Source organism: Rhinopithecus roxellana, chromosome 2, assembly GCF_007565055.1.
Source record: "Rhinopithecus roxellana isolate Shanxi Qingling chromosome 2, ASM756505v1, whole genome shotgun sequence".
Lineage (NCBI taxonomy): Eukaryota > Metazoa > Chordata > Mammalia > Primates > Cercopithecidae > Rhinopithecus > Rhinopithecus roxellana.
Genome location: NC_044550.1, coordinates 159,580,828 through 159,595,614, shown reverse-complemented (window position 1 = coordinate 159,595,614; position 14,787 = coordinate 159,580,828). Strand labels below are relative to the sequence as shown.

At 41.9% G+C, this 14,787-nt stretch overlaps 1 non-coding gene across 1 annotated transcript; it reads left to right on the top strand.

Annotated features, from left to right (window-relative positions):
- The first annotated feature begins 1,583 nt into the window (after nucleotides 1-1,583).
- LOC115896272 lies at nucleotides 1,584-1,687 on the top strand. The gene has a single exon (XR_004056174.1). It is a non-coding gene; the product is annotated as a small nucleolar RNA U13 (small nucleolar RNA).
- The last annotated feature ends 13,100 nt before the right edge of the window (nucleotides 1,688-14,787 follow it).

Genomic DNA, 14,787 nt, shown 5'->3' with positions numbered 1-14,787 from the left:
TGCCACTTGCCAGCTTAAGCATAGGAACAACTTTGCAAGGCGGTTGTGAAGTTTCAATGGGTGATGATATTGCCAGATTCTGCATTCTGTGGAGCACTTGGCAAATATAAGATACTACAGACTCCAGTAAGTGTCCATAGATCCCTGGTCGATTCCATACAATATTGGGCTGGTGAGTGGGGAAGAATTCTCAGAGGAATATGATACTGTTCCTGTTCCTGCCCTCCAGAAACACCTAATCTTTCCACATGACATAGCACTTAGCAACGGTAACACTAAGAATGAAAAATAACTGCCATTTTTTGAGTGGTTACTATGTGCAAGACACTGTTCTCACTCATTTATTAACTCATCAGGTCCTAATGGCAAAAACAGCAATTACTTTTGCACCAACCTGATAATAGAACAGCCATAAGGGACCGAGGAGGGAATTAAATCTTGGGGATGGGATGTGGTATTAAAGAAAGTATCACAGTGTGAACATTTGATCTGAGCTTTGAAAGATGAGTAGATTTTTCCAGTGGTGAAGGAAGCAAGGTTGGAAAAGGGCATTCCAGGATGCATCAGTAAGGAGGCTGGGCATAGGGTGTGAAATTACAAGGAGGGGCTGGGCACGGTGGCTCACGCCTGTAATCCCAGCACTTTGGGAGGCGGAGGCAGGCAGATCGTGAGGTCAGGAATTCAAGACCAGCCTGGCCAATATGGTGAAACCCCATCTCTACTAAAAATACAAAAATTAGCCAGTCGTGGCGACGCGCACCTGTAGTCCCAGCTACTCAAGAGGCTGAGGCAGAAGAATTGCTTGAACCTGGGAGGCAGAGGTTGCAGTGAGCCAAGATCATGCCACTGCACTCCAGCCTGGGCGACAGAGTGAGACTCCATCTCAAAAAAAAAAAAAAAAAAAAAAACAGAAAAAGAAAAAGAAAAAGAAATTTCAACGAGGGCTTAGAAGCGTGTGAGTACTCAATGGGACTAGAATGTTGCTTTAATCACCTATTGGAGATATTCAGCTGTTTTGTGTTGAGTTTTCCTAAGTGCCACTGAAATGGTTAATTTTATGTGTCACCTTGGCTGGACCACAGTAACCAGATATTTGGTCAAACACTTCTAGATGTTTTTTCAAAGGTATTTTTTGAGGAGATTAACATTTAAATTTGTGTATTTTGAGTAAAACAGATTACCATCTGTAATTGGATGGCAATTCCCTCATCCAATCAGTTGAAGACCCTAATATAAAAAAGGCCTAGCTCCCCCGAGGGAGAGAGAATTCTGCCAGCAGACTTCTTGGACTCAAACTGCAGCTGTCACTGGATCTCCAGCCGGCCCACCTAGCCTCAAGATTCTGGAATTGCTGGCCTCCTGCGTCATGTGAGACAATTCCTTAAAATACCCCCCTCTTTCTCTCTATCACTACACACACACACACACACACACACACACACACACAGCCTGTTGGCTCTGTTCCTCTGGAGAACCCTAACAGAGGTACACAACTATATGAACTAATTTTCCCATAATGCTAGCTGGGATGAATCCTTTCCCAGGTCTCCTATCTTCATGTCATGCAAATGTTATCTAATGCGATCCTTTTGTAGTTCATGAGGAGGATGATTGAGTTTTCATGCACATGTGTGAGATATGCCACCCTGGAACCTTGTTATGACATCCGCACATTACCCATCTGACCCGAAGGGAAAAAAAAGGAAAATGAATTTTTTTTTTTTTAAACAGAGCTTTGTTCTTGTTGTCCAGGCCGGAGTGCAATGGCACAATCTCGGCTCACTGCAGCCTCCGCCTCTCGGGTTCAAGCAATTCTCCTGCTTCAGCCTCCCAAGGAGCTGAGATTACAGGTGTGTGCCACCACTCCCAGCTAATTTTGTATTTTTAGTAGAGATGGGTTTTCACCATGTTGGTCGGGCTGGTCTCAAACTTCTGACCTCAAGTGATCCACCCACCTCGGCCTCCCAAAGTGCTGGGATTACAGGCATGAGCCACCGTGCCCAACCTGGGACATTTTTTTTTTAAGTTATCTAATCCCCCAAATTAGCTCCATCTAAAATGACACCTGATTTGCTGACTTCATGAAGTGCTCATGTCATCTCTTCTTTATAATTCCTTGCTGGGCTCACCTGCCCCTTTCAGCCCTTTTTCCACATCCCAGGCATAGTTTCAGCACTGTTTAGTGGACTGATGTCACTCACCAAAGATGCAGATGGCATATGGCTAGAAGAGACAGTTATGTTATAGGAGACAGATTCAAAAGAGACAGTTAATGTGATAGGAGATGGATCCAAAAGATAGTGAGAGACTGCCAAGCTGTCTTGAAAACAAGAGGAAATGTCAATATCATATCAAGTTTGAACACAAAGTCCTGCTGATGGGTTTTTTAAAAATCAACATAAATACAGAAAATCTGACAACAGTTTATATTACAAGTGTCTGAGGATCTTGGTACATTTATTCACTCGACAGTATTGATATTGATGTAGTGCTGGGACTAAAGCAGTGAGCTGACAAAAATCCCTGCCCTCCAGACATTTCATTCTCCCAGCAGCTGAGGATGAAACATACTGAGCAGGCTTGTGATGGAGCTATTTGAAAAGTGAGCACGGTGGCCAGGCGTGGTGGCTCATGCCTGTAATCACAGCACTTTGGGAAGCCAAGGAGGGAGGACTGCTTGAGTCTAGGAGTTCAGCCTGGACAACATAGTGAGACCCTCTCTATTTCCAAAAATAAAAATAGAAAGTCATCAGGGCCATAGCCTTTGAACTGATCACTGCCTTCAGTCATATGCAGACCATCATGCCAAGAAGGGGGCAGAGTGTGCCGGGCTCAGTGGCTGATGCCTGTAATCCCAGTATTTTGGGAGGCTAAGGTGGGTGGATTACCTGAGGTCAGGAGTTCAAGACCAGCCTAGCCAATGTGGTGAAACCCCGTCTCTACTAAAAACACAAAAATTAGCTGGGCATGGTGGTGAGTGCCTGTAATCCCAGCTACTCAGGAGGCTGAGGCAGGAGAATTGCTTGAACCCAGGCAAAGGTTGCAGTGAGCCGAGATCATGCCTTTGAACCCTAGCCTGGATGTGAAGAGTGAAATTCTGTTTAAAAAAAAAAAAAAGAAGAAGAAGGGGCAGGGTGAATTCAGTTTTGCTTCTAAGTGTAGATTAGGATTGACTTTAATCAAGACAGATGTGTTTCTTCTTCTTCTTTTTTTTTTTTTTTTTTTTTTTTTTGAGACAGAGTCTTGCTCTGTCACCCAGGCTGGAATGCAATGGCGGGATCTTGGCTTACTGCAACCTCCACCTCCTGGGTTCAAGCGATTCTCCAGCCTCAGCCTCCCGAGTAGCTGGGATTACAGGTGCCCGCCACCACGCCCAGCTAATTTTTTGAATTTTTAGTAGAGATGGGGTTTCACTATGTTGGCCAGGCTGGTCTCGAACTCAGGCAATCCACCCACCTCAGTCTCCCAAAGTGCTGGGATTACAGGCATGAGCCACTGCGCCCAGCCAGATGTGTTTCAAGAAGTCAAAGTGCAGGCTTTTGTACGCATCTGCATTTTTTCTGTGACAGAGTCCATAGCTTTTGAAAGTGTTTCAGAAGTATCTATAATGTCTTTAAACCATGATCTATCAGGTGGCAACCATAATGTTACTGACAATAATCAGGCTTAGTCTGAAAGACCATCTCTCAGGAATACTGTAAATGAGATTCCTATATGGAATTTAGCAGGTTGAGAGTGGGGGTGGGAAGAAGGGAGATTAAGTATCTGGGTCACAAAATTCACTTGCATTATTTTCAAATGCACAGAGGAAAATATAGCTCCTTTATCTTGACTATAATTAATGTGGTCATTTTATGAGTAAATAAATAGTAGCTTCAGGAAGGGGGCTGGTCACAGGAAAAGACCAAGGCAGAATTAGTGGGTTGGGACTTCCAGCCCCACCCACACCCATGACTTCTGGGAGGAAAGAGGGGCTGAAGGTTAAGTTGATCACCAATGGCCAATGCTTAATCAATCATGCCTACATAATGAAGCCTCGGTAGAAACCCAAAAGAACTGGGTTTGGAGAGCTCCCAGATGGCTGAGTATGTGAAGGTTCCTGGAGGGAGGTGCACCCAGGGACAGCATGCAAGCTCCGTGCTCCTTCTCCCATACCTTGCTCCATGCATCTCTTCATCTGTATCTTTTGTGATATCCTTTGTAATAAACCAGTAAATAGAAGTGTTTCCCTGAGTTCTGTGAGCTGCCCCAGCAAATTAACCAAACCCAAAGTTGTGGGTTTGGCTAATTTGAGGCCAATCAGTCAGAAGTTCCAGAAACCTGGACTTGTGACTAGTGTCTGAGGGCGGAGGGACAGCTTTGGGGACTGAGCTCTCAGCCTATGGGACCTGATGCTATCACCAGGTGGATAGTGTCAAAACTGACTTAGAGCATACCCAGCCGGTATCTGCTGCAGAGCTGACTGCTTATTGGTTGATGGAGGGAAATTCCCCACATTTGGTCATCGAAGTCTGCTGTATTAATTGTTGTTGAGAGTAGTTTGAGAGCTGAGAAAAACACTGAGTTCTTTCCTCTCAGAGGTCATTCATTATCTTATGTGGGCCAGGCACTGTACACTTTCTCCTTAATTCTGACAACAATTATTCAAGATAAATATTAGTATCTTTTTTTTAACAGATGGGTAACTTTAGGTTTGGAAAATTTAAGGAACTTGCTCAGCCCCATTGCTAATAAGTAATGGAGAAAGACTTCAGCCCTGATTTATATGATGTCAAGCCACCACTTTTCCAATACAGCAAGATTATTGCCTTGAATCACCCTTGAGGCTCCTTCTCAGGGTTTCTGCAAGTGGCTGTGCAGGTTGCACCCTGCCCAAGGGAGGTGCAAGTATAGGGGCGAGGGACTAGCCCAAGTGTCCCTGGCTTCTCCTGGCCTCATCCACAAGGGTGCTTTCTCCTAAAGGGGGCACCTTTTCCTAAGGCTCACAAAGGTGTCCAATGGCCTGCAGTGCACTATCCCTTCCAGCCCACCAGTCCATGCAAAGTCAAAATGTTGGTCATAACATTATTTTATGACATTGATAAGAGTGTGATGATGATTGATTTTCATATGCCCTTTAAAAATAATTATCATATGCATACATTTGTATGATTGCTAATGATATGATATTACTAATACTAACTGCAGGGATCAAAGCCAATACAATTTAGCTGCAATTAAGAAAAGTAATTTGTTATTGGTGAAAAGAAGTTCTACTCTATGTTCACAGCATAAAAAATGAGTAATTGCCAGGGCCGGTGGCTCAAGCCTGTAATCCCAGCACTTTGGGAGGCTGAGTCGGGTGGATCACCTGAGGTCAGGAGTTCAAGACTAGCCTGGCCAACATGGTGAAACTCTGCCTCTACTAAAACTACAGAAAATATTCAGGCATGGTGGTGTGTGCCTGTAGCTCCAGCTACTGGAGAGGCTGAGTCAGCAGAATCGCTTGAACCTGGGAGGCAGAGGTTGCAGTGAGCCCAAATCATGCTATGGCACTTCAGCCTGGGCAACGAGAGCGAAGCTCCATCCAAAAAATGAAAATATAACTAATAACATATACAATTAATCAAGACTTTTGGATAGCAAGGATCTTTCCATGTCAAATCAGAGCAGAGTTATACGTGACAAATATACTTCTCTCTCTCTCAAGAAAAATGTGAAACTATGAAGAGCAAATTAAACAACTCCTCACACTTCCAAAAGCATATAATAAAAATGCTAACTCCTGCTAAGCATTAATTATTAATTATTACTAATAGATTAGCATCACAATTTAGAAAATACTTGCTGGGGTCGGGCGCAGTGGCTCATGCCTGTAATCCCAGCACTTTGGGAGGCCGAGGCAGGTGCATCATGAGGACAAGAGATCGAGACCATCCTGGCCAACATAGTGAAACTCCGTCTCTACTAAAAATACAAAAATTAACCTGGCATGGTGGTGCATACCTGTAGTCCCAGCTACTTGGGAGGTTGAGACAGGAGAATTGCTTGAACCCAGGAGGCAGAGGTTGCAGTGAGCTGAGATTGCGCCACTGCACTCCAGCCTGGCAACAGAGCAAGATTCTGTCTAAAAACAACAACAACAACAACAACAACAAGAAAAAAGAAAATACTTGCTGGGAATTGGGTGCTAACCTACTTAAAATACTTAAATATTAAGCCAGGTTCATCACTGGAAGTCATAGAGGGGAAGGAGGCTATGCAGGGCACAGGGAATCTCAAAGGTGAAATGTGAAATATGATTTCAGGATGTGATACTAGAAAGGGACACAGCAACTCAGAGAAGTCCCTGAACCCATTTTATTTATTTATTTACTTATTTATTTATTTTATTTTTTCTTTTTGAGATGGAGTCTCACTCTGTCACCCAGGCTGGTGTGCAGTGGCATAATCTTGGCTCACTGCAACCTCCATCTCCCGGGTTCAAGTAATTCTCTTGCCTCAGCCTCCCAAGTAGCTGAGACTACAGGCATAAACCACCATGCCCAGCTAATTTTTTTTCTGTATTTTTTTTGTAGAGACAGGGTTTCACCATGTTGGCCAGGCTGGTCTTGAACTCCTGACCTCAAATGATCCGCCCGCCTCAGCTTCCCAAATTGCTGGGATTACAGGCGTAAGCTACCATGCCCGGCTTCCTGAGCTGATTTTAAATGAATTTCTACAGGTGAAATATTTCTCCTTTTCATTTCCTCATGATCCTTTGTTTCCTTTTAGTTTTGGTAGTTTGGGTTGTGAAACCAAGAGTAGAGCTTCTTAACCAATCTATGCAACTAGGACACATGTGAAATCCTTGCCAAATAAATTAGGTTGTATGCTCTCTGTTTCTTACTTTCTTTTCTACGGCAATGTCAACTATGAGTCAGCAATAGTCACAGCTTGACAAAAATAAGGCCAATGAATAACAGAGCGTTTGCCATATGCTAGGCTTTCTGCTAAGTACTCCACATGCATTGTTTCATTTTCATTCTCATAAAAATTCTGAGACGTAGTTGCTCTTATTACCAGTTTTTGGGTTTTTGAACAAAAGTTCTCTGAAACGAAATGTGGAGGAAAGATACTTTATTCCAATGAGCAGTTTGAAAACCAGAGAGATGCAGCCTCCTTCTACCCCTCTGTGATTTTCGAGGATGTACCCAGCTTAATATATATGTATTTGAAGTAGGTGCACACCCCATTCCTGGTCTTGCAAACCAAGGAGACACAGTTTGCAAACTGAGGAGACGCAGCCTTCAGTTTGTGCACAAAAGTTCTCTGAAAAGGAATTTGGAGGAAAGAAACTTTATTCCAGTGAACAGTTTGCAAACTGGGGAAGTAGCTTCAGTGTAAAACAAAAGTGCATTCCAGAGAACAAAGAAAGGGTTCAGGTTTTATAGCAAAACATCCCCCTCAACAGCTTCCCAGTCAGGTTTGTTTATGAAAATAAAGGATGCAAACGTTCTTAGCGCTGATTGACCAACATAGCTGAGTTCTCATTGTTTGGTAGAGCTGCACCCTGATTAGTTTATATAGCTGAGTCCTGATTGGCCAAGGCAGGTGAGCTCTGATTGGTTGCTTCAGATGAGACCTGAAAGTCTCAAAAAAGTGTGGGTTTTGGAGGAATGCAGAGTATATGTTTCACCTCTAATAAGCAAGTGGCTCCTTGGCTATATTCAAAACTTTCCCAGTTAGCCACTCAGGATCCATGTTGAAGGATTGACTCTTTCAGATTAACATTTATTCATTACATTTATTCACAAGTTAAAGAATTAGAAACACAACTTTCTCATTTGTAATATAACCAAGTTGCATAAGATAATCTCTAATTTTCTTTCCTTCTCTAAAATGTTATGACTTTTAATGCTATATAATATATCCAGATTTATAGTGAATAGAGCACCTAACTATATGCCGGGCAACTAAGCTAGGCATTTTCATGAATGCTTTTTGGTAATAGTTGACTACCAGTGTGATTGGAGATGCTGTTACATATACTGACAATTCAGTATTGTGAGGATTTCAACCACCAATTCAACTATATTCTGAATATACTGCATATGCATTTCTCTGATGTTCACGGCTGAGTTCTTGGTTAAATAAAACAAATGTAAAAACATGGCATGTAATTGTTTGCTTTATTGCTTTTTGTTTTGGAAAAAATAATAAGCAACACTAACAAATGACTTTGGAACCACAGTGATTTTTCTTTTGTCATTGACCTCTTGCGGAACAATAAATTGGATGTAATACTTTTTTTTCTTCTAACGTAGCAATTCTTTCAACCTTACAGATTTCAATGGAGTAGGAGGCAGGAGGTGGTGAATAGGGCAAAAAGAATTCTTTCTATTGAAAAGGCGATGTGGCCAGGCTCACACACCTATAATCCTAGCACTTTGGGAGGCTGAGGCTCAGGAGTTTGAGACCAGCCTAGCCAACATGGTGAAAGCCCGTCTCTACTAAAAATAAAAAAATTAGCTGGGCGTGGTAGTTCGTGCCTGTAATCTCAGCTACCTGGAAGGCTGAGGCAAGAGAATCACTGGAACCTGGGAGGCAGAGGTTTCAGTGAGTCAAGATCATGCCACTGCACTCCAGCCTGGGCAACAGAGTGAGACTATAGAAAAAAAAAAAGAGAGAGAGATGTTTGTAAGAGGCCAACAGAAGTTCTCAGCACCAGACCAGGTGTGGTGGCTTATGCCACCTTGGGGTAGGAGGCAGGAGGGAGTGAATAGGACAAAAGAATTCTTTCAATTAAAAAGGAGATGTTTGTCTATTAATATAATCCCAGCACTTTGGGAGGCTGAGGCAGGAGGATCAGTTAAGCCCAGGAGTTCAGGACCAGCCTGGGCAACATAGGGAGACTCCATCTCTATAAAAATATATTTGAAAAAAAAAAAGAAAGAAAAAAAGAAGTTCTCAGCACTGTTGAAGAGAGAAATGAGCCATCCTCTAGTCATCCTGTCTACTTTTGTTGAAGCTTCCCTGGGTGCCACAGCTCGAGTGGCCCACCTGAGAAGCAGCTCCTGATATACCTGCTGTTTATTAACTATGTCATTAAGAGTGATTTCTGTCTCCAAAACAAATTTCTCAAAGTTTTACTTTAGTTTTCAAAAGTAGTGTTCCTATGGTGAGTAGTCAACTGAACCATTTTTAAAGCCCACCTTTCATCGTTTCGTTGTAGTAGGTTATTCCTTGTAATGAAAAAAAAGTTTCTTGAAAATTAATGAATCATTATTTTTTAAATTTTGGTTTGTAAGTATGCCTTTGTTTCTTTAAAGCTCTCATCATGAAGGCCTCATCTCTTTTCTCAGTCATCACTATGGCAAACTTTAACAAGTGATTTAGAATTTACAAAACTGTGGCAAAACCACTGTTATGTACTTCAGAAAGTAAATAGTGGGAATGCATGATTTTTTCAAGTTCCATTCACATAGCAGGTTGTATGCCTTTCAGCAAAAATGAAAATAATAATAATACTTTGAAATAGGTAATATTCCGTTTATTAAAGCTATACATTCACAAAATTTATACCTCCTTAAATTGAAGTTCAGCTTATAAATCTTACTGTTGTGTTTTTAAGTTTAGCAAATTTTAATGATCTCTTTTTAAAAGCTTTGGTTTACTATTTGGTCCCCTTTATGAAAGTACTAAATAAACATCTCCAAACAGCCTATATAACTTAATTTATTTTCCATGCACTTCAATTAACTGGCAAAATTTGATAATTCTTCTAAGTCTAATGAATTAAAGTTAAAATACTGTGAACCTTAAGTTATCTTAAAAATTCTGGCCAGGCGCAGTGGCTCACGCCTGTAATCCCAGCACTTCGGGAGGCCAAGGAGGGCGGATCACGAGGTCAGGAGTTTGAGACCAGTGTAGCCAATGGTGAAACTCCATCTCTTCTGAAAATACAAACAAAAAACTGAGTGTGGTGGCAGGCACCTGTAATTCCAGCTACTCAGGAGGCTGAGGCAGGAGAATTGTTTGAACCTGGGAGGTGGAGGTTGCAGTGAGCAGAGATCACGCCATTGCACTCTAGCATGGGTGACAGGGCGAGACTCTGTCTCAAAAAAAAAAAAAAAAAAAAATTCCAACCCTGTATATAAGCAAAACATGATTCCAAATCATTGCAAATGCAAGGCTGTCCTGTTTCGCCAGCAGACCAGCTTCTCTTTCATCACCAATCCATAAAATAATAAGGAAGGACAAATTTTAAAATCAAAAATATCAATACCTTGATTTTGCTTCTTTTAAATATTTTTGTACTTAATTCTAAGCTTTGTCAGGGCAAAAAGAGGCTTACTCACCAAGTAAATGATTACATCATCTCTCACAACTTTAGGAATTGCCTTCCCATCTATTTTGGGAATTGACTTCTCAGGAGGTTTGAGATTGCATTGTGACCTTGAGTCTTGCCTCAAATGTCATCTCCTGAATGACGACCCAGTTTAATACTGAAGCCTGCCTTATACCTTATCACTATTGTTCATCTTTACTACCCTGTTCGACAGTCGACGTTTTCTTTTTCTTGTCTTTAACATGCTAAATAATTGATATTTGTGTTATACTTATTGATTATTGCCTGTCTTTCTCCATGAGAATTTCATCTCTATGAGGACAGGATTTTTTTTTTTTTTTAGATAGAGTTTCACTTTTTTCTTTTTTTTTTTTTTGAGACGGAGTCTCGCTCTGTCGCCCAGGCTGGAGTGCAGTGGCGCGATCTCGGCTCACTGTAAGCTCCGCCTCCCGGGTTCAGGCCATTCTCCTGCCTCAGCCTCCCCAGTAGCTGGGACTACGAAGCACCCGCCACCGCGCCTGGCTAATTTTTTGTATTTTTAGTAGAGATGGGGTTTCACCGTGGTCTCGATCTCCTGACCTTGTGATCCGCTCACCTCGGCTTCCCAAAGTGCTGGGATTACAGGCGTGAGCCACCGCACCCGGCCAGAGTTTCACTCTTGTTGCCCAGGCTGTAGTGCAATGGCACGATCTCCGCTCACTGCAACCTCCACCACCTGGGTTCAAGCGATTCTCCTGCCTCAGCCTCCTGAGTAGCTGGGATTACAGGCATGCGCCACCATAGCCTGGCTAATTTTGTATTTTTAGTAGCGACAGGGTTTCTCTATGTTGGTCAGGCTGGTCTCGAACTCCCAACCTCAGGTGCTCCACCCTCCTCAGCCTCCCAAAGTGCTGGGGTTACAGGTGTGAGCCACCATGCCCAGCCAGGACAGGAATCTTTCTAGGGCTTTTGCTCTTTGACAGATGTTAAGCACCCAGAATTGTTCCTAAATTATTTAGAAAATAGGCCAGGTGTGGTGGTTCACGCCTGTAATATGCCAGTTGGAATCATGCAATATATACACATATGTAGGTACAGTATGTATGTATATACATATATATGTATACATTATGTAGCCTTTTCAGGCTGACTTCCTTCATTTAGTAATATGTATTTACATTTCTTCCATGTCTTAGTGCCTTGATAGCTCATTTCTTTTTAGCACTGAATAATATTCCATTGTCTGTGTGTACCAAAGTTTATCTATTTATCTACTGAAGAACATATCGGTGGCCTCTAAGCTTTAGTAATTATGAATAAAGCTGCTATAAATATCCTTGTACAGGTTTTTTTGTGGTCATAAGTTTTCAACTTCTTTGGGTAAATGCCAAGAAATATGATTGCTTAGGCCGGACGAGGTGGCTCACACCTGTAATCCCAGCACTTTGGGAGGCTGAGGTGGGTGGATCACTTGAGGTCAGGAATTTGAGAACAGCCTGGCCAACATGGTGAAACCCTGTCTCTACTAAAAATACAATAAGCTGGGCATGGTGGCACATGCCTGTAATCCCAACTACTCGGGAGGCTGAAGCAGGACAATCGCTTGAACCTGGGAGGCAGAGGTTGCAGTAAGCTGAAATCATGCCACTGCACTCCAGCCTGGGTGATACAGACTCCACCTCAAAAAAAAAAAAAAAAAAAAAAAAAAAAAAAAAAAAAAAACAGTGTGATTGCTAGATTATATGGTAAAAGGATCTTAGTTTTATAAGAAACTGCCAAACTGTCTTTCAAAGTGGCTATACCATTTGGCATTCCAACCAGCATTGAATGACAGTTCCTGTTGCTCCACATCCTCACCAGCATTTGGTGTCATCCATGCTCTGGATTTCGGCCATTCTAATGGGTGTGTATGGTATTTCACCATTTTCTTCTTAAAAGAAAAAAAATCACCTATGACAGATAATAAGCCAATGCTAACTTTTTAGATCAGTAATTGGATTTATAGAAGTTCAGCAAAGAAAGACGTGGGTAGAGGGAGAAGTAAATAAAGTTTCTTGGGAAAGGAACCAGAGCTCAACTAAAAATGTTTCATGCTGGCCAGGAGGGTTACAGGGTGCACGCAGGCAAAGGCAGAAACGCAGGCAAGCACAGTGTGGAAGAAGAGATGAAATCCGTGTGTTCTTCAGACCAGCAGTCCCCAGCCTTTTCGGCACCAGGGACCGGTTTCGTGGAAGACAATTTTTCAACGATTGGAAAAATTGTGTGTTGGGGGGCGGGGGATAGATGGTTTCAGGATGAAACTGTTCCACTTCAGATCAGGCATTACTTAGATTCTCAAAAAGAGTGTGCAACCTAGGTCCCTCGCATGCACGATTCACAATAGGGTTGGCGCTCCTGCGAGAATCTAACGTCACCGCTGATCTGACAGGAGGTGGAGTTCAGGCAGAAATGTTCACTGGCCCACAGCTCAGCTCCTGTGGTGCAGTCCAGTTGGTTCCTAACAGGCCACGGAGCAGTACCGGTCTGTGTGGCCAGGGGTTTGGGGGCGCCTGCTATTGACAATGTACAGACGTACTGAAAACAGTAGAAGGTTGTATATTGACCGATAAATTTTGTAGTACCAGCTATCTTGCAGAAAGTGTTTCCCATGTGCCAGCTACTGTGCTAAACACTTTATCTGCTTTACCTGTATATTATCACATTTAATTCCCACGGCGATTTTTTAACTTTTTACTTTTACGTAGCTTTAGATTTAGAGGAAGTTGTAAAAAAAGTACAAAAACTTCCTATATATCCTTCAGCTAGATTCTCCAAATTTTAAAATTATATCACATTTGGGCCAGGTTCAGTGACTCATGCCTATAATCCCAGCACTTTGGGAGGCTGAGGCGGGAGGATCACTTGAGTCCAGGAGTTCGAGACCAGCCTGGGCAACAAAGTGAGACCCTACCTCCACAAAAAAATGGAGAATTTTAAACTTTTTTTGTTGAAATTTTTATCACATATGCTTTATCATAGTCTCCCTCCTTTTTCTTTCTCTATGTGTGCGTGTGCAAACATCTGTGTGCACAAATTTTTGCTGAACCACTTGACAGTAAGTAGCCAAGGACATCTTACCACTTTACCCCTAAATATGTCCATGTATATTTTCTAAAACTCAACGTACAGCAACCATTATTAGAGTGATGAAAACCGAGAAATCAACACTGGCATAGTTCTGTTATCTAATCTACAGATTTTACTCCAGTTTTGTCAGTGGCTCCTTATGTCCTTTATAGTTCTTGTTGTTTTAGTATTTTCTACTGGTGCAAGGTCCAGGTTGCACTTGGTCTTTATTTCTGTTTGGCCTCCTCTAAATCAGTACAATCCCTCAGTGCTTGTCATTTATGACATTGACATTTTTGAATGACACCGGACATTCTTTTATGGATGTCCCTTAATTTGAGTTTGCCTGATGCTTCTTTATGATTAGATTCAGGCATGTGCTTTCTTGGCAAGAATACCTGCAAGATGACACTGTGCCCGTCTCAGCGCATCTCAACAGAAAGCATGTGTATCTTTCTCTCCCATTGATGATGGTGTTGACTTTAATCATCTAAGAAGTAGTACTGAGAGATTTCTCCACTGTAGTTTCTACTTTTCCCATTTTAATTAGTGTCTTGCTGAAAGATATTTTGAGTTTGTAAATATCTTATTTCTCATCAAATTCTCACCATTCAAACCATGCTTTTAGCATCCATTGTTGATTTTCTGCCTGAATCAGTTGTTACTGTGGTGATTGCCAAATGGTTCCTTTTCTAATCCCATTATTTCTTCTAAGTTTATTGGTTGGCATTCTACTGTAGGGAAGAGCTTTCCTTTCTCTCCCTGATTCATACATTTATATCACTATAGACTCATGAATTCCTATTTTGTTCTATGGTTTACTCTCCATTTCCATCATTATTTATTTTGATACTCAAGTTGTCCCAGATTTGGCTGGTGAGAGTTCTTTCCAGCTAGCTCCTGCTCCTTTTGACATGCCCACATCATTATCTGAGCACTTCCTCACCTATGGCATGGAAAGATTCTAGGTTAATTTAATACTTTCCCCCATCCCAGCCTTGGAATCAACATGGTAGAGCTGTTGTTTTGTTGTTGTTGTTGTTGTTGTTTTTTAACATGGTAGAGTTTTAAGGTAGGTACTGTCACCGTTCCTATTTTATAAATGAAAAAGAGAAGCTCAGGAAATTGTATATGTGGTTAGAGATAACAGAAGAATGAAAGCAACTCAATAATATTTTGCTACCATGCCACACAAAACCATGAAGAAAACACCGTTAAAATAAAAATTGGGCCATTGTAGTGATTTGGGAAGACCAAGGTAACTCCCATTTGGGATTAGGGACCACTGCTCCCTCACCCTGGAGCACTGGCTAGCATGCGAACTCTTGCCAACTTCATCCTTGACAAAGAAACAGAGAAAAAAGAGAAGAGGTCATCAGCAGCTGCTGCAGTAC